Below are 23,709 nucleotides of genomic sequence, written 5' to 3'. Positions count from 1 at the left end.
CGAATCCGGTCAGCACATGATGAAAAGCCAGGAAGTATACCTTGTCAAACTGCCGTCAACAGGGACAAGTTAACCACCAGCTCAACCGGCGCCCGGCTAGCTCAGTCGGTAGAGCATGAGACTCTTAATCTCAGGGTCGTGGGTTCAAGCCCCACGTTGGGTGGTGCCCGTCTCCTTATTAACAAAGTTTCCCGCTCATCCTTGAACCTCTTACACCTCGATGGTACCGAGCACTGCGTTTTAATGCACAGGTGTGATCAAACCGAGATGAAAAGGGCGTATCTAGCTCCTTGCCCGAGAGATAAATCAAGGGTTCCGCAGATAATCCCTTGGCTCCGGTCACCCGGACGCAGATAGGAGCTGCAGCCATCATAACTTGTATGAAAACTAAGAAGAGCTCCTGTCTATTTACAGTTTCATTTACTCTAGCGTTTCCTTAAACATTGCGTGTACGAAGGCTAAGAAATTGGAGAGCTATTCTAATACAATAACTATTAGGAATCTTTTGGGCATAACAGTTTCACTGTGATTTTGCAGGTAACACGTACGTTGGGAAAACATTTTGAACGCGATCAATAACCGCACTGGAAAAATGTGGGAAAGAAAGGGCGAAAAGCGACTCTTCAACATGTGGAAATATCTTCCTGAGCGGAGCCCTCTTCTCGAAGCTCAACACTCTGCAAGAGTCACTTCTCCCAACTTGCGCCCGCAGGTTTCCGTAGTGTGCCTGCAAAGAGCCATCCGCTTGAGACAGGTGCACCTCCCGATTTCATTGAACTAAGCTAGATGCACAATTTCTAATGCAGCCTTCATCACAATAGACAGTTCATTTCTCGAAAGCTTGTCGTAAAAAAAGGAAACAAAGAACGAAAACGTATAGCTGACAATCTTCTGAAGATGCAGATTCAGCTTTGGGGAAATGGACATTTTATGTATGCAGATGCTTTTCAAGCGCTGGTTTTAGAACGTCGCTGTGCTTCCAGCATCCTTTTCAGCCTTCTAAACTGGCTACCGAGGTGCCGATCACATTGTAAAGCGGTTGAGAGGCCGGAGCTGCTCAAACCGCTCTTGCCGTTTCCCATCAATCAAAAGCACTATGTTGTTTCTTTGTATGGAAAGCTTTTCAAGTCTGGCATCGACACGCACCTTTCCTGAAACGTCCAAAAGGTGAATGCTTCGCAAAGAAATCCAGTCTACCTTCAGGGGGCATGATGTTGAAATCGGAATGAGCCCTGGGTGGGCTTGAAGCAGCAGCTGTTCAGTTAACAGCTGCACAGAAACGCACCCCGCTTGCTTTGTATCATTCGCAAGTTTCTGGTTAAAGAGTAAAAAAGGCTGGAATTCTTCTGCCAGCCGGCAGGATTTCTTCTGCACTCACCCAGAAAAGCCAAGAATTGTATTTCATCTTTCGCAAGCTGTATTTTCCAGGAGGAGAATGAATACTTGCATTAAACTGAATCAAGCCGACAGAGACGCACAGCCGTTGTTTTTCTCCATGGGAAGTTTTTCGTTAAGGAAAAACACCGTTGTCATTTTCTTGCCAGCCGGCGGTATTTCTTGTGCAGCGATGAGCCAGATTTGTATTTCGTATTTCGCAAGTTGTGTGAATTTCTTGAAGTTGAAAGTGAATTCGCTCCAGAAAAGAAATGTCCAGTCGCATGAAAGCCGTGGCTGTTTGTTAAACCGCAGGACCTGAGCTTGCGTTCTGTTTCTCATGGCGTTCGCAAAGGCGATTCCTGCCTTTAAAACTGCTGTGACTGCGACTGAAAGTGGCGTGTGGCGCAGCTTCTAAAGTCTTGTTGACGCTCCTCGATGTTGCTTTCTCTCTGCCTAAGGAAGTTCGATTGTCGCGTCGGAACGGGGAGACCTAATCCTTCCAGCTTTAAGCCACCCTTCAGTCTTCTGAAGGGTGTCCGAGTGCTAGCATGTCATTTGGCTTTTTTTTGGGGGGAAGCGGAGAGCGACATTGAAAAAGGTTACCGCCGCCGCCTCGCCCTCCGTGTTAAATGATCGCAAGCCGGCGGCGGCGGCGCTCCCTGTAGTCGTGGCCGAGCGGTTAAGGCGATGGGCTAGAAAGCCATTGGGGTCTCCCCGCGTCGGCTCGAATCCTGCCCACTACGGCGCCCTTCTCCTGTCGCTTCGGCCTGCCCAGAAAAAGGCGGAGTGCCGTTTCTCTCTTCCTGCTTCTTGTACAAACGCTAAATCGCTTGGACCTGCTGCCTTGGAAGTAATGTCTTCAACGTCCACCAGTGACATTTCACAGCTGGAAGCACACAGCCACGCTTTTGGCATTGGCATGTCTTTTGCGCCCTACTTCCAGCCTTTGAAGACCTAATTATTCAAACTGAAAGAACCGGCTGAATGAGTGTTTGCAGTGCACCAGGAGGAGCAGGGACCATAGCATTGGAGGGGTGAGGATGGCGCAGATGGAAACGTTTTCATGCGCTCCTCTGGGAGGAATGAAAAGAAAAGGCGAAACCGGAAACAGTAGTAGCCGCAAGAGGAAGTGTCTTCAAGCGCCAAGCAAGCGCTCCTCGTTAGTATAGTGGTGCGTATCCCCGCCTGTCACGTGGGAGACCGGGGATGGATTGCTTGACGGCGAGCCAGGTTGCTTTTCTCCCATCAGATTCCAACCGCTAATGCTAACGCAGTGTGTGGGAGCTTACATGCTTTTCCTTTCCCGTCTTTTTCGGACGACTATTCCAAAGGGGTAACCTGAAGGAATAGGGGCCTGAAGACACGAGGCATTCTTAAACCAGCACTGGGCTGCACGGCCTTCTGTTGTGATCAGGTTATATTCGAGTCAAAAAGCCAGAGCATCCGCTTCCATCCTATGGAGCACGAGCTAAATCGGAAGAGGCAGGGGATACACCTACGCCTATCGGCGCACGTTCCCTGCGTCAGGCTGCTTCACCCATTTGCACCCGACTGGAGACGGCACTGAGCAAGCTTTTTGTCAGGAGTGGGATTTGAACCCACGCCCCCAGGGGAGACTGCGACCTGAACGCAGCGCCTTAGACCGCTCGGCCATCCTGACGCGGGCCCCCTGTCCCGGGGCGGTCTGATGAGCCACCGCGATCCCACTACGCTCCTCGCGTATCGCACTGTTATTAATACTACAGTGTGACTCCAGCATTAAAATGTTTGGAAAATGTGTCGGCTTTTATAATCCAGTGTAGAGCAGCATGTGATGATTTGTGCTACAACACCAAGCGCTCAAAGTGACGTCTGCGTTTGTCGTTGAAACTTTCAACTCTTTCATCACTTATGTAGGAAATAAAAAGAGCAGTTGTGCGCCACACGCAGAGAGGCCGTCAGCAGAGTGGCGCAGCGGAAGCGTGCTGGGCCCATAACCCAGAGGTCGATGGATCGAAACCATCCTCTGCTACGTGTGTCCTATGCACGATTCATAAGCATGCCATTGGGTTAGCAAAGTGCCTTCAAATAGTCTGCATCTCCCTTTCTTTAAATTCTGTCCTGAGTTTCTCTCTCGTGTGTGTTTGTGCAAGCTTGACACTTGCGGGACTCTTTAATCTTCACCAATACGGAGATGACCAAATGTGTCTTCGGTTGTTCTGAGGTCTTTGATAGTTTCTTTGAAAGCTTCAACTGAACCTCGAAATCGAAGCAGTTATGTTTATATTGATTTCTCGCGTTAATCATTACGAACCAGGAACAGCCAGCACACTCGGTCGCATTAGTAATTATGTCACGTCTCTACTTAGCAGAGCATTCAAAGGCCCACTGGAAGTAGTAAAGCACTAAAACACTGCAAAACTGAACTCGGGAAAATCATACTGGGAGCTCTGAGCGATGTCTGCATCCAAGCCATCCAATACGGACTCTGAAACCTTGGAATATCAACACTATGATGCGCTACCTTTTACCTGGAGCAAAACGATGGAATTAGAAGAATGCTTACCACAGGATACAACTGTGCCGCTGTTATTTGGAGCACGGTTTTCACTTGCATGAAAACTACAGCAGAACGTAGAAGGATGATCACTGAGGAGTCCACGCGGGCATGCTGAGGAGATTGTAGGTCGTACATTTCAATGATTACTGACATTTGCGCTGCTGGAGGTACAGTAATCAACAAAGAACAGGGTGTGCTACTCTCGAATCCGGTCAGCACATGATGAAAAGCCAGGAAGTATACCTTGTCAAATTGCCGTCAACAGGGACAAGTTAACCACCAGCTCCACCGGCGCCCGGCTAGCTCAGTCGGTAGAGCATGAGACTCTTAATCTCAGGGTCGTGGGTTCGAGCCCCACGTTGGGCGGTGCCCGTCTCCTTATTAACAAAGTTTCCCGCTCATCCTTGAACCTCTTACACCTCGATGGTACCGAGCACTGCGTTTTAATGCACAGGTGTGATCAAACCGAGATGAAAAGGGCGTATCTAGCTCCTTGCCCGAGAGATAAATCAAAGGTTCCGCAGATAATCCCTTGGCTCCGGTCACCCGGACGCAGATAGGAGCTGCAGCCATCATAACTTGTATGAAAACTAAGAAGAGCTCCTGTCTATTTACAGTTTCATTTACTCTAGCGTTTCCTTAAACATTGCGTGTACGAAGGCTAAGAAATTGGAGAGCTATTCTAATACAATAACTATTAGGAATCTTTTGGGCATAACAGTTTCACTGTGATTTTGCAGGTAACACGTACGTTGGGAAAACATTTTGAACGCGATCAATAACCGCACTGGAAAAATGTGGGAAAGAAAGGGCGAAAAGCGACTCTTCAACATGTGGAAATATCTTCCTGAGCGGAGCCCTCTTCTCGAAGCTCAACACTCTGCAAGAGTCACTTCTCCCAACTTGCGCCCGCAGGTTTCCGTAGTGTGCCTGCAAAGAGCCATCCGCTTGAGACAGGTGCACCTCCCGATTTCATTGAACTAAGCTAGATGCACAATTTCTAATGCAGCCTTCATCACAATAGACAGTTCATTTCTCTGGTTAAAGAGTAAATAAGGCTGGAATTCTTCTGCCAGCCGGCAGGATTTCTTCTGCACTCACCCAGAAAAGCCAAGAATTGTATTTCATCTTTCGCAAGCTGTATTTTCCAGGAGGAGAATGAATACTTGCATTAAACTGAATCAAGCCGACAGAGACGCACAGCCGTTGTTTTTCTCCATGGGAAGTTTTTCGTTAAGGAAAAACACCGTTGTCATTTTCTTGCCAGCCGGCGGTATTTCTTGTGCAGCGATGAGCCAGATTTGTATTTCGTATTTCGCAAGTTGTGTGAATTTCTTGAAGTTGAAAGTGAATTCGCTCCAGAAAAGAAATGTCGCTTGAAAGCCGTGGCTGTTTGTTAAACCGCAGGACCTGAGCTTGCGTTCTGTTTCTCATGGCGTTCGCAAAGGCGATTCCTGCCTTTAAAACTGCTGTGACTGCGACTGAAAGTGGCGTGTGGCGCAGCTTCTAAAGTCTTGTTGACGCTCCTCGATGTTGCTTTCTCTCTGCCTAAGGAAGTTCGATTGTCGCGTCGGAACGGGGAGACCTAATCCTTCCAGCTTTAAGCCACCCTTCAGTCTTCTGAAGGGTGTCCGAGTGCTAGCATGTCATTTGGCTTTTTTTTGGGGGGAAGCGGAGAGCGACATTGAAAAAGGTTACCGCCGCCGCCTCGCCCTCCGTGTTAAATGATCGCAAGCCGGCGGCGGCGGCGCTCCCTGTAGTCGTGGCCGAGCGGTTAAGGCGATGGGCTAGAAAGCCATTGGGGTCTCCCCGCGTCGGCTCGAATCCTGCCCACTACGGCGCCCTTCTCCTGTCGCTTCGGCCTGCCCAGAAAAAGGCGGAGTGCCGTTTCTCTCTTCCTGCTTCTTGTACAAACGCTAAATCGCTTGGACCTGCTGCCTTGGAAGTAATGTCTTCAACGTCCACCAGTGACATTTCACAGCTGGAAGCACACAGCCACGCTTTTGGCATTGGCATGTCTTTTGCGCCCTACTTCCAGCCTTTGAAGACCTAATTATTCAAACTGAAAGAACCGGCTGAATGAGTGTTTGCAGTGCACCAGGAGGAGCAGGGACCATAGCATTGGAGGGGTGAGGATGGCGCAGATGGAAACGTTTTCATGCGCTCCTCTGGGAGGAATGAAAAGAAAAGGCGAAACCGGAAACAGTAGTAGCCGCAAGAGGAAGTGTCTTCAAGCGCCAAGCAAGCGCTCCTCGTTAGTATAGTGGTGCGTATCCCCGCCTGTCACGTGGGAGACCGGGGATGGATTGCTTGACGGCGAGCCAGGTTGCTTTTCTCCCATCAGATTCCAACCGCTAATGCTAACGCAGTGTGTGGGAGCTTACATGCTTTTCCTTTCCCGTCTTTTTCGGACGACTATTCCAAAGGGGTAACCTGAAGGAATAGGGGCCTGAAGACACGAGGCATTCTTAAACCAGCACTGGGCTGCACGGCCTTCTGTTGTGATCAGGTTATATTCGAGTCAAAAAGCCAGAGCATCCGCTTCCATCCTATGGAGCACGAGCTAAATCGGAAGAGGCAGGGGATACACCTACGCCTATCGGCGCACGTTCCCTGCGTCAGGCTGCTTCACCCATTTGCACCCGACTGGAGACGGCACTGAGCAAGCTTTTTGTCAGGAGTGGGATTTGAACCCACGCCCCCAGGGGAGACTGCGACCTGAACGCAGCGCCTTAGACCGCTCGGCCATCCTGACGCGGGCCCCCTGTCCCGGGGCGGTCTGATGAGCCACCGTGATCCCACTACGCTCCTCGCGTATCGCACTGTTATTAATACTACAGTGTGACTCCAGCATTAAAATGTTTGGAAAATGTGTCGGCTTTTATAATCCAGTGTAGAGCAGCATGTGATGATTTGTGCTACAACACCAAGCGCTCAAAGTGACGTCTGCGTTTGTCGTTGAAACTTTCAACTCTTTCATCACTTATGTAGGAAATAAAAAGAGCAGTTGTGCGCCACACGCAGAGAGGCCGTCAGCAAAGTGGCGCAGCGGAAGCGTGCTGGGCCCATAACCCAGAGGTCGATGGATCGAAACCATCCTCTGCTACGTGTGTCCTATGCACGATTCATAAGCATGCCATTGGGTTAGCAAAGTGCCTTCAAATAGTCTGCATCTCCCTTTCTTTAAATTCTGTCCTGAGTTTCTCTCTCGTGTGTGTTTGTGCAAGCTTGACACTTGCGGGACTCTTTAATCTTCACCAATACGGAGATGACCAAATGTGTCTTCGGTTGTTCTGAGGTCTTTGATAGTTTCTTTGAAAGCTTCAACTGAACCTCGAAATCGAAGCAGTTATGTTTATATTGATTTCTCGCGTTAATCATTACGAACCAGGAACAGCCAGCACACTCGGTCGCATTAGTAATTATGTCACGTCTCTACTTAGCAGAGCATTCAAAGGCCCACTGGAAGTAGTAAAGCACTAAAACACTGCAAAACTGAACTCGGGAAAATCATACTGGGAGCTCTGAGCGATGTCTGCATCCAAGCCATCCAATACGGACTCTGAAACCTTGGAATATCAACACTATGATGCGCTACCTTTTACCTGGAGCAAAACGATGGAATTAGAAGAATGCTTACCACAGGATACAACTGTGCCGCTGTTATTTGGAGCACGGTTTTCACTTGCATGAAAACTACAGCAGAACGTAGAAGGATGATCACTGAGGAGTCCACGCGGGCATGCTGAGGAGATTGTAGGTCGTACATTTCAATGATTACTGACATTTGCGCTGCTGGAGGTACAGTAATCAACAAAGAACAGGGTGTGCTACTCTCGAATCCGGTCAGCACATGATGAAAAGCCAGGAAGTATACCTTGTCAAACTGCCGTCAACAGGGACAAGTTAACCACCAGCTCAACCGGCGCCCGGCTAGCTCAGTCGGTAGAGCATGAGACTCTTAATCTCAGGGTCGTGGGTTCAAGCCCCACGTTGGGTGGTGCCCGTCTCCTTATTAACAAAGTTTCCCGCTCATCCTTGAACCTCTTACACCTCGATGGTACCGAGCACTGCGTTTTAATGCACAGGTGTGATCAAACCGAGATGAAAAGGGCGTATCTAGCTCCTTGCCCGAGAGATAAATCAAAGGTTCCGCAGATAATCCCTTGGCTCCGGTCACCCGGACGCAGATAGGAGCTGCAGCCATCATAACTTGTATGAAAACTAAGAAGAGCTCCTGTCTATTTACAGTTTCATTTACTCTAGCGTTTCCTTAAACATTGCGTGTACGAAGGCTAAGAAATTGGAGAGCTATTCTAATACAATAACTATTAGGAATCTTTTGGGCATAACAGTTTCACTGTGATTTTGCAGGTAACACGTACGTTGGGAAAACATTTTGAACGCGATCAATAACCGCACTGGAAAAATGTGGGAAAGAAAGGGCGAAAAGCGACTCTTCAACATGTGGAAATATCTTCCTGAGCGGAGCCCTCTTCTCGAAGCTCAACACTCTGCAAGAGTCACTTCTCCCAACTTGCGCCCGCAGGTTTCCGTAGTGTGCCTGCAAAGAGCCATCCGCTTGAGACAGGTGCACCTCCCGATTTCATTGAACTAAGCTAGATGCACAATTTCTAATGCAGCCTTCATCACAATAGACAGTTCATTTCTCGAAAGCTTGTCGTAAAAAAAGGAAACAAAGAACGAAAACGTATAGCTGACAATCTTCTGAAGATGCAGATTCAGCTTTGGGGAAATGGACATTTTATGTATGCAGATGCTTTTCAAGCGCTGGTTTTAGAACGTCGCTGTGCTTCCAGCATCCTTTTCAGCCTTCTAAACTGGCTACCGAGGTGCCGATCACATTGTAAAGCGGTTGAGAGGCCGGAGCTGCTCAAACCGCTCTTGCCGTTTCCCATCAATCAAAAGCACTATGTTGTTTCTTTGTATGGAAAGCTTTTCAAGTCTGGCATCGACACGCACCTTTCCTGAAACGTCCAAAAGGTGAATGCTTCGCAAAGAAATCCAGTCTACCTTCAGGGGGCATGATGTTGAAATCGGAATGAGCCCTGGGTGGGCTTGAAGCAGCAGCTGTTCAGTTAACAGCTGCACAGAAACGCACCCCGCTTGCTTTGTATCATTCGCAAGTTTCTGGTTAAAGAGTAAAAAAGGCTGGAATTCTTCTGCCAGCCGGCAGGATTTCTTCTGCACTCACCCAGAAAAGCCAAGAATTGTATTTCATCTTTCGCAAGCTGTATTTTCCAGGAGGAGAATGAATACTTGCATTAAACTGAATCAAGCCGACAGAGACGCACAGCCGTTGTTTTTCTCCATGGGAAGTTTTTCGTTAAGGAAAAACACCGTTGTCATTTTCTTGCCAGCCGGCGGTATTTCTTGTGCAGCGATGAGCCAGATTTGTATTTCGTATTTCGCAAGTTGTGTGAATTTCTTGAAGTTGAAAGTGAATTCGCTCCAGAAAAGAAATGTCCAGTCGCATGAAAGCCGTGGCTGTTTGTTAAACCGCAGGACCTGAGCTTGCGTTCTGTTTCTCATGGCGTTCGCAAAGGCGATTCCTGCCTTTAAAACTGCTGTGACTGCGACTGAAAGTGGCGTGTGGCGCAGCTTCTAAAGTCTTGTTGACGCTCCTCGATGTTGCTTTCTCTCTGCCTAAGGAAGTTCGATTGTCGCGTCGGAACGGGGAGACCTAATCCTTCCAGCTTTAAGCCACCCTTCAGTCTTCTGAAGGGTGTCCGAGTGCTAGCATGTCATTTGGCTTTTTTTTGGGGGGAAGCGGAGAGCGACATTGAAAAAGGTTACCGCCGCCGCCTCGCCCTCCGTGTTAAATGATCGCAAGCCGGCGGCGGCGGCGCTCCCTGTAGTCGTGGCCGAGCGGTTAAGGCGATGGGCTAGAAAGCCATTGGGGTCTCCCCGCGTCGGCTCGAATCCTGCCCACTACGGCGCCCTTCTCCTGTCGCTTCGGCCTGCCCAGAAAAAGGCGGAGTGCCGTTTCTCTCTTCCTGCTTCTTGTACAAACGCTAAATCGCTTGGACCTGCTGCCTTGGAAGTAATGTCTTCAACGTCCACCAGTGACATTTCACAGCTGGAAGCACACAGCCACGCTTTTGGCATTGGCATGTCTTTTGCGCCCTACTTCCAGCCTTTGAAGACCTAATTATTCAAACTGAAAGAACCGGCTGAATGAGTGTTTGCAGTGCACCAGGAGGAGCAGGGACCATAGCATTGGAGGGGTGAGGATGGCGCAGATGGAAACGTTTTCATGCGCTCCTCTGGGAGGAATGAAAAGAAAAGGCGAAACCGGAAACAGTAGTAGCCGCAAGAGGAAGTGTCTTCAAGCGCCAAGCAAGCGCTCCTCGTTAGTATAGTGGTGCGTATCCCCGCCTGTCACGTGGGAGACCGGGGATGGATTGCTTGACGGCGAGCCAGGTTGCTTTTCTCCCATCAGATTCCAACCGCTAATGCTAACGCAGTGTGTGGGAGCTTACATGCTTTTCCTTTCCCGTCTTTTTCGGACGACTATTCCAAAGGGGTAACCTGAAGGAATAGGGGCCTGAAGACACGAGGCATTCTTAAACCAGCACTGGGCTGCACGGCCTTCTGTTGTGATCAGGTTATATTCGAGTCAAAAAGCCAGAGCATCCGCTTCCATCCTATGGAGCACGAGCTAAATCGGAAGAGGCAGGGGATACACCTACGCCTATCGGCGCACGTTCCCTGCGTCAGGCTGCTTCACCCATTTGCACCCGACTGGAGACGGCACTGAGCAAGCTTTTTGTCAGGAGTGGGATTTGAACCCACGCCCCCAGGGGAGACTGCGACCTGAACGCAGCGCCTTAGACCGCTCGGCCATCCTGACGCGGGCCCCCTGTCCCGGGGCGGTCTGATGAGCCACCGCGATCCCACTACGCTCCTCGCGTATCGCACTGTTATTAATACTACAGTGTGACTCCAGCATTAAAATGTTTGGAAAATGTGTCGGCTTTTATAATCCAGTGTAGAGCAGCATGTGATGATTTGTGCTACAACACCAAGCGCTCAAAGTGACGTCTGCGTTTGTCGTTGAAACTTTCAACTCTTTCATCACTTATGTAGGAAATAAAAAGAGCAGTTGTGCGCCACACGCAGAGAGGCCGTCAGCAGAGTGGCGCAGCGGAAGCGTGCTGGGCCCATAACCCAGAGGTCGATGGATCGAAACCATCCTCTGCTACGTGTGTCCTATGCACGATTCATAAGCATGCCATTGGGTTAGCAAAGTGCCTTCAAATAGTCTGCATCTCCCTTTCTTTAAATTCTGTCCTGAGTTTCTCTCTCGTGTGTGTTTGTGCAAGCTTGACACTTGCGGGACTCTTTAATCTTCACCAATACGGAGATGACCAAATGTGTCTTCGGTTGTTCTGAGGTCTTTGATAGTTTCTTTGAAAGCTTCAACTGAACCTCGAAATCGAAGCAGTTATGTTTATATTGATTTCTCGCGTTAATCATTACGAACCAGGAACAGCCAGCACACTCGGTCGCATTAGTAATTATGTCACGTCTCTACTTAGCAGAGCATTCAAAGGCCCACTGGAAGTAGTAAAGCACTAAAACACTGCAAAACTGAACTCGGGAAAATCATACTGGGAGCTCTGAGCGATGTCTGCATCCAAGCCATCCAATACGGACTCTGAAACCTTGGAATATCAACACTATGATGCGCTACCTTTTACCTGGAGCAAAACGATGGAATTAGAAGAATGCTTACCACAGGATACAACTGTGCCGCTGTTATTTGGAGCACGGTTTTCACTTGCATGAAAACTACAGCAGAACGTAGAAGGATGATCACTGAGGAGTCCACGCGGGCATGCTGAGGAGATTGTAGGTCGTACATTTCAATGATTACTGACATTTGCGCTGCTGGAGGTACAGTAATCAACAAAGAACAGGGTGTGCTACTCTCGAATCCGGTCAGCACATGATGAAAAGCCAGGAAGTATACCTTGTCAAATTGCCGTCAACAGGGACAAGTTAACCACCAGCTCCACCGGCGCCCGGCTAGCTCAGTCGGTAGAGCATGAGACTCTTAATCTCAGGGTCGTGGGTTCGAGCCCCACGTTGGGCGGTGCCCGTCTCCTTATTAACAAAGTTTCCCGCTCATCCTTGAACCTCTTACACCTCGATGGTACCGAGCACTGCGTTTTAATGCACAGGTGTGATCAAACCGAGATGAAAAGGGCGTATCTAGCTCCTTGCCCGAGAGATAAATCAAAGGTTCCGCAGATAATCCCTTGGCTCCGGTCACCCGGACGCAGATAGGAGCTGCAGCCATCATAACTTGTATGAAAACTAAGAAGAGCTCCTGTCTATTTACAGTTTCATTTACTCTAGCGTTTCCTTAAACATTGCGTGTACGAAGGCTAAGAAATTGGAGAGCTATTCTAATACAATAACTATTAGGAATCTTTTGGGCATAACAGTTTCACTGTGATTTTGCAGGTAACACGTACGTTGGGAAAACATTTTGAACGCGATCAATAACCGCACTGGAAAAATGTGGGAAAGAAAGGGCGAAAAGCGACTCTTCAACATGTGGAAATATCTTCCTGAGCGGAGCCCTCTTCTCGAAGCTCAACACTCTGCAAGAGTCACTTCTCCCAACTTGCGCCCGCAGGTTTCCGTAGTGTGCCTGCAAAGAGCCATCCGCTTGAGACAGGTGCACCTCCCGATTTCATTGAACTAAGCTAGATGCACAATTTCTAATGCAGCCTTCATCACAATAGACAGTTCATTTCTCTGGTTAAAGAGTAAATAAGGCTGGAATTCTTCTGCCAGCCGGCAGGATTTCTTCTGCACTCACCCAGAAAAGCCAAGAATTGTATTTCATCTTTCGCAAGCTGTATTTTCCAGGAGGAGAATGAATACTTGCATTAAACTGAATCAAGCCGACAGAGACGCACAGCCGTTGTTTTTCTCCATGGGAAGTTTTTCGTTAAGGAAAAACACCGTTGTCATTTTCTTGCCAGCCGGCGGTATTTCTTGTGCAGCGATGAGCCAGATTTGTATTTCGTATTTCGCAAGTTGTGTGAATTTCTTGAAGTTGAAAGTGAATTCGCTCCAGAAAAGAAATGTCGCTTGAAAGCCGTGGCTGTTTGTTAAACCGCAGGACCTGAGCTTGCGTTCTGTTTCTCATGGCGTTCGCAAAGGCGATTCGTGCCTTTAAAACTGCTGTGTCTGCGACTGAAAGTGGCGTGTGGCGCAGCTTCTAAAGTCTTGTTGACGCTCCTCGATGTTGCTTTCTCTCTGCCTAAGGAAGTTCGATTGTCGCGTCGGAACGGGGAGACCTAATCCTTCCAGCTTTAAGCCACCCTTCAGTCTTCTGAAGGGTGTCCGAGTGCTAGCATGTCATTTGGCTTTTTTTGGGGGGAAGCGGAGAGCGACATTGAAAAAGGTTACCGCCGCCGCCTCGCCCTCCGTGTTAAATGATTGCAAGCCGGCGGCGGCGGCGTTCCCTGTAGTCGTGGCCGAGCGGTTAAGGCGATGGGCTAGAAAGCCATTGGGGTCTCTCCGCGTCGGCTCGAATCCTGCCCACTACGGCGCCCTTCTCCTGTCGCTTCTGCCTGCCCAGAAACAGGCAGAGTGCCGTTTCTCTCTTCCTGCTTCTTGTACAAACGCTAAATCGCTTGGACCTGCTACCTTGGAAGTAATGTCTTCAACATCCACCAGTGACATTTCACAGCTGGAAGCACACAGCCACGCTTTTGGCATTGGCATGTCTTGCGCCCTACTTCCAGCCTTTGAAGACCTAATTATTCAAACTGAAAGAACCGGCTGAATGAGTGTTTGCAGTGCACCAGGAGGAGCAGGGACCATAGCATTGGAGGGGTGAGGATGGCGCAGATGGAAACGTTTTCATGCGCTCCTCTGGGAGGAATGAAAAGAAAAGACGAAACCGGAAACAGTAGTAGCCGCAAGAGGAAGTGTCTTCAAGCGCCAAGCAAGCGCTCCTCGTTAGTATAGTGGTGCGTATCCCCGCCTGTCACGTGGGAGACCAGGGATGGATTGCTTGACGGCGAGCCAGGTTGCTTTTCTCCCATCAGATTCCAACCGCTAATGCTAACGCAGTGTGTGGGAGCTTACATGCTTTTCCTTTCCCGTCTTTTTCGGACGACTATTCCAAAGGGGTAACCTGAAGGAATAGGGGCCTGAAGACACGAGGCATTCTTAAACCAGCACTGGGCTGCACGGCCATCTGTCGTGATCAGGTTATATTCGAGTCAAAAAGCCAGAGCATCCGCTTCCATCCTATGGAGCACGAGCTAAATCGGAAGAGGCAGGGGATACACCTACGCCTATCGGCGCACGTTCCCTGCGTCAGGCTGCTTCACCCATTTGCACCCGACTGGAGACGGCACTGAGCAAGCTTTTTGTCAGGAGTGGGATTCGAACCCACGCCTCCAGGGGAGACTGCGACCTGAACGCAGCGCCTTAGACCGCTCGGCCATCCTGACGCGGGCCCCCTGTCCCGGGGCGGTCTGATGAGCCACCACGATCCCACTACGCTCCTCGAGTATCGCACTGTTATTAATACTACAGTGTGACTCCAGCATTAAAATGTTTGGAAAATGTGTCGGCTTTTATAATCCAGTGTAGAGCAGCATGTGATGATTTGTGCTACAACACTAAGCGCTCAAAGTGACGTCTGCGTTTGTCGTTGAAACTTTCAACTCTTTCATCACTTATGTAGGAAATAAAAAGAGCAGTTGTGCGCCACACGCAGAGAGGCTGTCAGCAGAGTGGCGCAGCGGAAGCGTGCTGGGCCCATAACCCAGAGGTCGATGGATCGACACCATCCTTTGCTACTTGTGTCCTATGCACGATTCATAAGCATGCCATTGGGTTAGCAAAGTGCCTTCAAATAGTCTGCATCTCCCTTTCTTTAAATTCTGTCCTGAGTTTCTCTCTCGTGTGTGTTTGTGCAAGCTTGACACTTGCGGGACTCTTTAATCTTCACCAATACGGAGATGACCAAATGTGTCTTCGGTTGTTCTGAGGTCTTTGATAGTTTCTTTGAAAGCTTCAACTGAACCTCGAAATCGAAGCAGTTATGTTTATATTGATTTCTCGCGTTAATCATTACGAACCAGGAACAGCCAGCACACTCGGTCGCATTAGTAATTATGTCACGTCTCTACTTAGCAGAGCATTCAAAGGCCCACTGGAAGTAGTAAAGCACTAAAACACTGCAAAACTGAACTCGGGAAAATCATACTGGGAGCTCTGAGCGATGTCTGCATCCAAGCCATCCAATACGGACTCTGAAACCTTGGAATATCAACACTATGATGCGCTACCTTTTACCTGGAGCAAAACGATGGAATTAGAAGAATGCTTACCGCAGGATACAATTGTGCCGCTTTTATTTGGAGCACGGTTTTCACTTGCATGAAAACTACAGCAGAACGTAGAAGGATGATCACTGAGGAGTCCACGCGGGCATGCTGAGGAGATTGTAGGTCGTACATTTCAATGATTACTGACATTTGCGCTGCTGGAGGTACAGTAATCAACAAAGAACAGGGTGTGCTACTCTCGAATCCGGTCAGCACATGATGAAAAGCCAGGAAGTATACCTTGTCAAATTGCCGTCAACAGGGACAAGTTAACCACCAGCTCCACCGGCGCCCGGCTAGCTCAGTCGGTAGAGCATGAGACTCTTAATCTCAGGGTCGTGGGTTCGAGCCCCACGTTGGGCGGTGCCCGTCTCCTTATTAACAAAGTTTCCCGCTCATCCTTGAACCTCTTACACCTCGATGGTACCGAGCACTGCGTTTTAATGCACAGGTGTGATCAAACCGAGATGAAAAGGGCGTATCTAGCTCCTTGCCCGAGAGATAAATCAAGGGTTCCGCAGATAATCCCTTGGCTCCGGTCACCCGGACGCAGATAGGAGCTGCAGCCATCATAACTTGTATGAAAACTAAGAAGAGCTCCTGTCTATTTACAGTTTCATTTACTCTAGCGTTTCCTTAAACATTGCGTGTACGAAGGCTAAGAAATTGGAGAGCTATTCTAATACAATAACTATTAGGAATCTTTTGGGCATAACAGTTTCACTGTGATTTTGCAGGTAACACGTACGTTGGGAAAACATTTTGAACGCGATCAATAACCGCACTGGAAAAATGTGGGAAAGAAAGGGCGAAAAGCGACTCTTCAACATGTGGAAATATCTTCCTGAGCGGAGCCCTCTTCTCGAAGCTCAACACTCTGCAAGAGTCACTTCTCCCAACTTGCGCCCGCAGGTTTCCGTAGTGTGCCTGCAAAGAGCCATCCGCTTGAGACAGGTGCACCTCCCGATTTCATTGAACTAAGCTAGATGCACAATTTCTAATGCAGCCTTCATCACAATAGACAGTTCATTTCTCGAAAGCTTGTCGTAAAAAAAGGAAACAAAGAACGAAAACGTATAGCTGACAATCTTCTGAAGATGCAGATTCAGCTTTGGGGAAATGGACATTTTATGTATGCAGATGCTTTTCAAGCGCTGGTTTTAGAACGTCGCTGTGCTTCCAGCATCCTTTTCAGCCTTCTAAACTGGCTACCGAGGTGCCGATCACATTGTAAAGCGGTTGAGAGGCCGGAGCTGCTCAAACCGCTCTTGCCGTTTCCCATCAATCAAAAGCACTATGTTGTTTCTTTGTATGGAAAGCTTTTCAAGTCTGGCATCGACACGCACCTTTCCTGAAACGTCCAAAAGGTGAATGCTTCGCAAAGAAATCCAGTCTACCTTCAGGGGGCATGATGTTGAAATCGGAATGAGCCCTGGGTGGGCTTGAAGCAGCAGCTGTTCAGTTAACAGCTGCACAGAAACGCACCCCGCTTGCTTTGTATCATTCGCAAGTTTCTGGTTAAAGAGTAAAAAAGGCTGGAATTCTTCTGCCAGCCGGCAGGATTTCTTCTGCACTCACCCAGAAAAGCCAAGAATTGTATTTCATCTTTCGCAAGCTGTATTTTCCAGGAGGAGAATGAATACTTGCATTAAACTGAATCAAGCCGACAGAGACGCACAGCCGTTGTTTTTCTCCATGGGAAGTTTTTCGTTAAGGAAAAACACCGTTGTCATTTTCTTGCCAGCCGGCGGTATTTCTTGTGCAGCGATGAGCCAGATTTGTATTTCGTATTTCGCAAGTTGTGTGAATTTCTTGAAGTTGAAAGTGAATTCGCTCCAGAAAAGAAATGTCCAGTCGCATGAAAGCCGTGGCTGTTTGTTAAACCGCAGGACCTGAGCTTGCGTTCTGTTTCTCATGGCGTTCGCAAAGGCGATTCCTGCCTTTAAAACTGCTGTGACTGCGACTGAAAGTGGCGTGTGGCGCAGCTTCTAAAGTCTTGTTGACGCTCCTCGATGTTGCTTTCTCTCTGCCTAAGGAAGTTCGATTGTCGCGTCGGAACGGGGAGACCTAATCCTTCCAGCTTTAAGCCACCCTTCAGTCTTCTGAAGGGTGTCCGAGTGCTAGCATGTCATTTGGCTTTTTTTTGGGGGGAAGCGGAGAGCGACATTGAAAAAGGTTACCGCCGCCGCCTCGCCCTCCGTGTTAAATGATCGCAAGCCGGCGGCGGCGGCGCTCCCTGTAGTCGTGGCCGAGCGGTTAAGGCGATGGGCTAGAAAGCCATTGGGGTCTCCCCGCGTCGGCTCGAATCCTGCCCACTACGGCGCCCTTCTCCTGTCGCTTCGGCCTGCCCAGAAAAAGGCGGAGTGCCGTTTCTCTCTTCCTGCTTCTTGTACAAACGCTAAATCGCTTGGACCTGCTGCCTTGGAAGTAATGTCTTCAACGTCCACCAGTGACATTTCACAGCTGGAAGCACACAGCCACGCTTTTGGCATTGGCATGTCTTTTGCGCCCTACTTCCAGCCTTTGAAGACCTAATTATTCAAACTGAAAGAACCAGCTGAATGAGTGTTTGCAGTGCACCAGGAGGAGCAGGGACCATAGCATTGGAGGGGTGAGGATGGCGCAGATGGAAACGTTTTCATGCGCTCCTCTGGGAGGAATGAAAAGAAAAGGCGAAACCGGAAACAGTAGTAGCCGCAAGAGGAAGTGTCTTCAAGCGCCAAGCAAGCGCTCCTCGTTAGTATAGTGGTGCGTATCCCCGCCTGTCACGTGGGAGACCGGGGATGGATTGCTTGACGGCGAGCCAGGTTGCTTTTCTCCCATCAGATTCCAACCGCTAATGCTAACGCAGTGTGTGGGAGCTTACATGCTTTTCCTTTCCCGTCTTTTTCGGACGACTATTCCAAAGGGGTAACCTGAAGGAATAGGGGCCTGAAGACACGAGGCATTCTTAAACCAGCACTGGGCTGCACGGCCTTCTGTTGTGATCAGGTTATATTCGAGTCAAAAAGCCAGAGCATCCGCTTCCATCCTATGGAGCACGAGCTAAATCGGAAGAGGCAGGGGATACACCTACGCCTATCGGCGCACGTTCCCTGCGTCAGGCTGCTTCACCCATTTGCACCCGACTGGAGACGGCACTGAGCAAGCTTTTTGTCAGGAGTGGGATTCGAACCCACGCCCCCAGGGGAGACTGCGACCTGAACGCAGCGCCTTAGACCGCTCGGCCATCCTGACGTGGGCCCCCTGTCCCGGGGCGGTCTGATGAGCCACCGCGATCCCACTACGCTCCTCGCGTATCGCACTGTTATTAATACTACAGTGTGACTCCAGCATTAAAATGTTTGGAAAATGTGTCGGCTTTTATAATCCAGTGTAGAGCAGCATGTGATGATTTGTGCTACAACACCAAGCGCTCAAAGTGACGTCTGCGTTTGTCGTTGAAACTTTCAACTCTTTCATCACTTATGTAGGAAATAAAAAGAGCAGTTGTGCGCCACACGCAGAGAGGCCGTCAGCAGAGTGGCGCAGCGGAAGCGTGCTGGGCCCATAACCCAGAGGTCGATGGATCGAAACCATCCTCTGCTACGTGTGTCCTATGCACGATTCATAAGCATGCCATTGGGTTAGCAAAGTGCCTTCAAATAGTCTGCATCTCCCTTTCTTTAAATTCTGTCCTGAGTTTCTCTCTCGTGTGTGTTTGTGCAAGCTTGACACTTGCGGGACTCTTTAATCTTCACCAATACGGAGATGACCAAATGTGTCTTCGGTTGTTCTGAGGTCTTTGATAGTTTCTTTGAAAGCTTCAACTGAACCTCGAAATCGAAGCAGTTATGTTTATATTGATTTCTCGCGTTAATCATTACGAACCAGGAACAGCCAGCACACTCGGTCGCATTAGTAATTATGTCACGTCTCTACTTAGCAGAGCATTCAAAGGCCCACTGGAAGTAGTAAAGCACTAAAACACTGCAAAACTGAACTCGGGAAAATCATACTGGGAGCTCTGAGCGATGTCTGCATCCAAGCCATCCAATACGGACTCTGAAACCTTGGAATATCAACACTATGATGCGCTACCTTTTACCTGGAGCAAAACGATGGAATTAGAAGAATGCTTACCACAGGATACAACTGTGCCGCTGTTATTTGGAGCACGGTTTTCACTTGCATGAAAACTACAGCAGAACGTAGAAGGATGATCACTGAGGAGTCCACGCGGGCATGCTGAGGAGATTGTAGGTCGTACATTTCAATGATTACTGACATTTGCGCTGCTGGAGGTACAGTAATCAACAAAGAACAGGGTGTGCTACTCTCGAATCCGGTCAGCACATGATGAAAAGCCAGGAAGTATACCTTGTCAAACTGCCGTCAACAGGGACAAGTTAACCACCAGCTCAACCGGCGCCCGGCTAGCTCAGTCGGTAGAGCATGAGACTCTTAATCTCAGGGTTGTGGGTTCAAGCCCCACGTTGGGTGGTGCCCGTCTCCTTATTAACAAAGTTTCCCGCTCATCCTTGAACCTCTTACACCTCGATGGTACCGAGCACTGCGTTTTAATGCACAGGTGTGATCAAACCGAGATGAAAAGGGCGTATCTAGCTCCTTGCCCGAGAGATAAATCAAAGGTTCCGCAGATAATCCCTTGGCTCCGGTCACCCGGACGCAGATAGGAGCTGCAGCCATCATAACTTGTATGAAAACTAAGAAGAGCTCCTGTCTATTTACAGTTTCATTTACTCTAGCGTTTCCTTAAACATTGCGTGTACGAAGGCTAAGAAATTGGAGAGCTATTCTAATACAATAACTATTAGGAATCTTTTGGGCATAACAGTTTCACTGTGATTTTGCAGGTAACACGTACGTTGGGAAAACATTTTGAACGCGATCAATAACCGCACTGGAAAAATGTGGGAAAGAAAGGGCGAAAAGCGACTCTTCAACATGTGGAAATATCTTCCTGAGCGGAGCCCTCTTCTCGAAGCTCAACACTCTGCAAGAGTCACTTCTCCCAACTTGCGCCCGCAGGTTTCCGTAGTGTGCCTGCAAAGAGCCATCCGCTTGAGACAGGTGCACCTCCCGATTTCATTGAACTAAGCTAGATGCACAATTTCTAATGCAGCCTTCATCACAATAGACAGTTCATTTCTCTGGTTAAAGAGTAAATAAGGCTGGAATTCTTCTGCCAGCCGGCAGGATTTCTTCTGCACTCACCCAGAAAAGCCAAGAATTGTATTTCATCTTTCGCAAGCTGTATTTTCCAGGAGGAGAATGAATACTTGCATTAAACTGAATCAAGCCGACAGAGACGCACAGCCGTTGTTTTTCTCCATGGGAAGTTTTTCGTTAAGGAAAAACACCGTTGTCATTTTCTTGCCAGCCGGCGGTATTTCTTGTGCAGCGATGAGCCAGATTTGTATTTCGTATTTCGCAAGTTGTGTGAATTTCTTGAAGTTGAAAGTGAATTCGCTCCAGAAAAGAAATGTCGCTTGAAAGCCGTGGCTGTTTGTTAAACCGCAGGACCTGAGCTTGCGTTCTGTTTCTCATGGCGTTCGCAAAGGCGATTCCTGCCTTTAAAACTGCTGTGTCTGCGACTGAAAGCGGCGTGTGGCACAGCTTCTAAAGTCTTGTTGACGCTCCTCGATGTTGCTTTCTCTCTGCCTAAGGAAGTTCGATTGTCGCGTCGGAACGGGGAGACCTAATCCTTCCAGCTTTAAGCCACCCTTCAGTCTTCTGAAGGGTGTCCGAGTGCTAGCATGTCATTTGGCTTTTTTTTGGGGGAAGCGGAGAGCGACATTGAAAAAGGTTACCGCCGCCGCCTCGCCCTCCGTGTTAAATGATTGCAAGCCGGCGGCGGCGGCGCTCCCTGTAGTCGTGGCCGAGCGGTTAAGGCGATGGGCTAGAAAGCCATTGGGGTCTCCCCGCGTCGGCTAGAATCCTGCCCACTACGGCACCCTTCTCCTGTCGCTTCGGCCTGCCCAGAAAAAGGCGGAGTGCCGTTTCTCTCTTCCTGCTTCTTGTACAAACGCTAAATCGCTTGGACCTGCTGCCTTGGAAGTAATGTCTTCAACATCCACCAGTGACATTTCACAGCTGGAAGCACACAGCCACGCTTTTGGCAATGGCATGTCTTGCGCCCTACTTCCAGCCTTTGAAGACCTAATTATTCAAACTGAAAGAACCGGCTGAATGAGTGTTTGCAGTGCACCAGGAGGAGCAGGGACCATAGCATTGGAGGGGTGAGGATGGCGCAGATGGAAACGTTTTCATGCGCTCCTCTGGGAGGAATGAAAAGAAAAGACGAAACCGGAAACAGTAGTAGCCGCAAGAGGAAGTGTCTTCAAGCGCCAAGCAAGCGCTCCTCGTTAGTATAGTGGTGCGTATCCCCGCCTGTCACGTGGGAGACCAGGGATGGATTGCTTGACGGCGAGCCAGGTTGCTTTTCTCCCATCAGATTCCAACCGCTAATGCTAACGCAGTGTGTGGGAGCTTACATGCTTTTCCTTTCCCGTCTTTTTCGGACGACTATTCCAAAGGGGTAACCTGAAGGAATAGGGGCCTGAAGACACGAGGCATTCTTAAACCAGCACTGGGCTGCACGGCCATCTGTTGTGATCAGGTTATATTCGAGTCAAAAAGCCAGAGCATCCGCTTCCATCCTATGGAGCACGAGCTAAATCAGAAGAGGCAGGGGATACACCTACGCCTATCGGCGCACGTTCCCTGCGTCAGGCTGCTTCACCCATTTGCACCCGACTGGAGACGGCACTGAGCAAGCTTTTTGTCAGGAGTGGGATTCGAACCCACGCCTCCAGGGGAGACTGCGACCTGAACGCAGCGCCTTAGACCGCTCGGCCATCCTGACGCGGGCCCCCTCTCCCGGGGCGGTCTGATGAGCCACCGCGATCCCACTACGCTCCTCGAGTATCGCACTGTTATTAATACTACAGTGTGACTCCAGCATTAAAATGTTTGGAAAATGTGTCGGCTTTTATAATCCAGTGTAGAGCAGCATGTGATGATTTGTGCTACAACACCAAGCGCTCAAAGTGACGTCTGCGTTTGTCGTTGAAACTTTCAACTCTTTCATCACTTATGTAGGAAATAAAAAGAGCAGTTGTGCGCCACACGCAGAGAGGCCGTCAGCAGAGTGGCGCAGCGGAAGCGTGCTGGGCCCATACCCCAGAGGTCTATGGATCGAAACCATTCTCTGCTACATGTGTCCTATGCACGATTCCTAAGCATGCCATTGGGTTAGCAAAGTGCCTTCAAATAGTCTGCATCTCCCTTTCTTTAAATTCTGTCCTGAGTTTCTCTCTCGTGTGTGTTTGTGCAAGCTTGACACTTGCGGGACTCTTTAATCTTCACCAATACGGAGATGACCAAATGTGTCTTCGGTTGTTCTGAGGTCTTTGATAGTTTCTTTGAAAGCTTCAACTGAACCTCGAAATCGAAGCAGTTATGTTTATATTGATTTCTCGCGTTAATCATTACGAACCAGGAACAGCCAGCACACTCGGTCGCATTAGTAATTATGTCACGTCTCTACTTAGCAGAGCATTCAAAGGCCCACTGGAAGTAGTAAAGCACTAAAACACTGCAAAACTGAACTCGGGAAAATCATACTGGGAGCTCTGAGCGATGTCTGCATCCAAGCCATCCAATACGGACTCTGAAACCTTGGAATATCAACACTATGATGCGCTACCTTTTACCTGGAGCAAAACGATGGAATTAGAAGAATGCTTACCGCAGGATACAACTGTGCCGCTGTTATTTGGAGCACGGTTTTCACTTGCATGAAAACTACAGCAGAACGTAGAAGGATGATCACTGAGGAGTCCACGCGGGCATGCTGAGGAGATTGTAGGTCGTACATTTCAATGATTACTGACATTTGCGCTGCTGGAGGTACAGTAATCAACAAAGAACAGGGTGTGCTACTCTCGAATCCGGTCAGCACATGATGAAAAGCCAGGAAGTATACCTTGTCAAATTGCCGTCAACAGGGACAAGTTAACCACCAGCTCCACCGGCGCCCGGCTAGCTCAGTCGGTAGAGCATGAGACTCTTAATCTCAGGGTCGTGGGTTCGAGCCCCACGTTGGGCGGTGCCCGTCTCCTTATTAACAAAGTTTCCCGCTCATCCTTGAACCTCTTACACCTCGATGGTACCGAGCACTGCGTTTTAATGCACAGGTGTGATCAAACCGAGATGAAAAGGGCGTATCTAGCTCCTTGCCCGAGAGATAAATCAAGGGTTCCGCAGATAATCCCTTGGCTCCGGTCACCCGGACGCAGATAGGAGCTGCAGCCATCATAACTTGTATGAAAACTAAGAAGAGCTCCTGTCTATTTACAGTTTCATTTACTCTAGCGTTTCCTTAAATATTGCGTGTACGAA

At 49.0% G+C, this 23,709-nt stretch overlaps 9 non-coding genes across 9 annotated transcripts; 7 read left to right on the top strand and 2 right to left on the bottom strand.

The window, feature by feature from the left end:
• Positions 1-3,316: 3,316 nt before the first annotated feature.
• Positions 3,317-3,388, top strand: trnam-cau (transfer RNA methionine (anticodon CAU)). The gene has a single exon. It is a non-coding gene; the product is annotated as a tRNA-Met (tRNA).
• Positions 3,389-4,209: 821 nt separating this feature from the next.
• Positions 4,210-4,282, top strand: trnak-cuu (transfer RNA lysine (anticodon CUU)). Its single transcript has one exon. It is a non-coding gene; the product is annotated as a tRNA-Lys (tRNA).
• A 6,787-nt stretch (positions 4,283-11,069) lies between these two features.
• On the top strand, positions 11,070-11,141 carry trnam-cau (transfer RNA methionine (anticodon CAU)). The gene has a single exon. It is a non-coding gene; the product is annotated as a tRNA-Met (tRNA).
• An 821-nt stretch (positions 11,142-11,962) lies between these two features.
• Positions 11,963-12,035, top strand: trnak-cuu (transfer RNA lysine (anticodon CUU)). Its single transcript has one exon. It is a non-coding gene; the product is annotated as a tRNA-Lys (tRNA).
• A 2,303-nt stretch (positions 12,036-14,338) lies between these two features.
• Positions 14,339-14,421, bottom strand: trnal-cag (transfer RNA leucine (anticodon CAG)). Its single transcript has one exon. It is a non-coding gene; the product is annotated as a tRNA-Leu (tRNA).
• Positions 14,422-15,593: 1,172 nt separating this feature from the next.
• On the top strand, positions 15,594-15,666 carry trnak-cuu (transfer RNA lysine (anticodon CUU)). Its single transcript has one exon. It is a non-coding gene; the product is annotated as a tRNA-Lys (tRNA).
• Positions 15,667-18,819: 3,153 nt separating this feature from the next.
• trnam-cau (transfer RNA methionine (anticodon CAU)) lies at positions 18,820-18,891 on the top strand. The gene has a single exon. It is a non-coding gene; the product is annotated as a tRNA-Met (tRNA).
• A 3,197-nt stretch (positions 18,892-22,088) lies between these two features.
• trnal-cag (transfer RNA leucine (anticodon CAG)) lies at positions 22,089-22,171 on the bottom strand. Its single transcript has one exon. It is a non-coding gene; the product is annotated as a tRNA-Leu (tRNA).
• A 1,172-nt stretch (positions 22,172-23,343) lies between these two features.
• Positions 23,344-23,416, top strand: trnak-cuu (transfer RNA lysine (anticodon CUU)). The gene has a single exon. It is a non-coding gene; the product is annotated as a tRNA-Lys (tRNA).
• Positions 23,417-23,709: the final 293 nt, after the last annotated feature.

Source organism: Lepisosteus oculatus, unplaced genomic scaffold, assembly GCF_040954835.1.
Source record: "Lepisosteus oculatus isolate fLepOcu1 unplaced genomic scaffold, fLepOcu1.hap2 HAP2_SCAFFOLD_95, whole genome shotgun sequence".
Classification (NCBI taxonomy): domain Eukaryota; kingdom Metazoa; phylum Chordata; class Actinopteri; order Semionotiformes; family Lepisosteidae; genus Lepisosteus; species Lepisosteus oculatus.
This window is presented reverse-complemented; position numbering and strand designations above follow the sequence as displayed.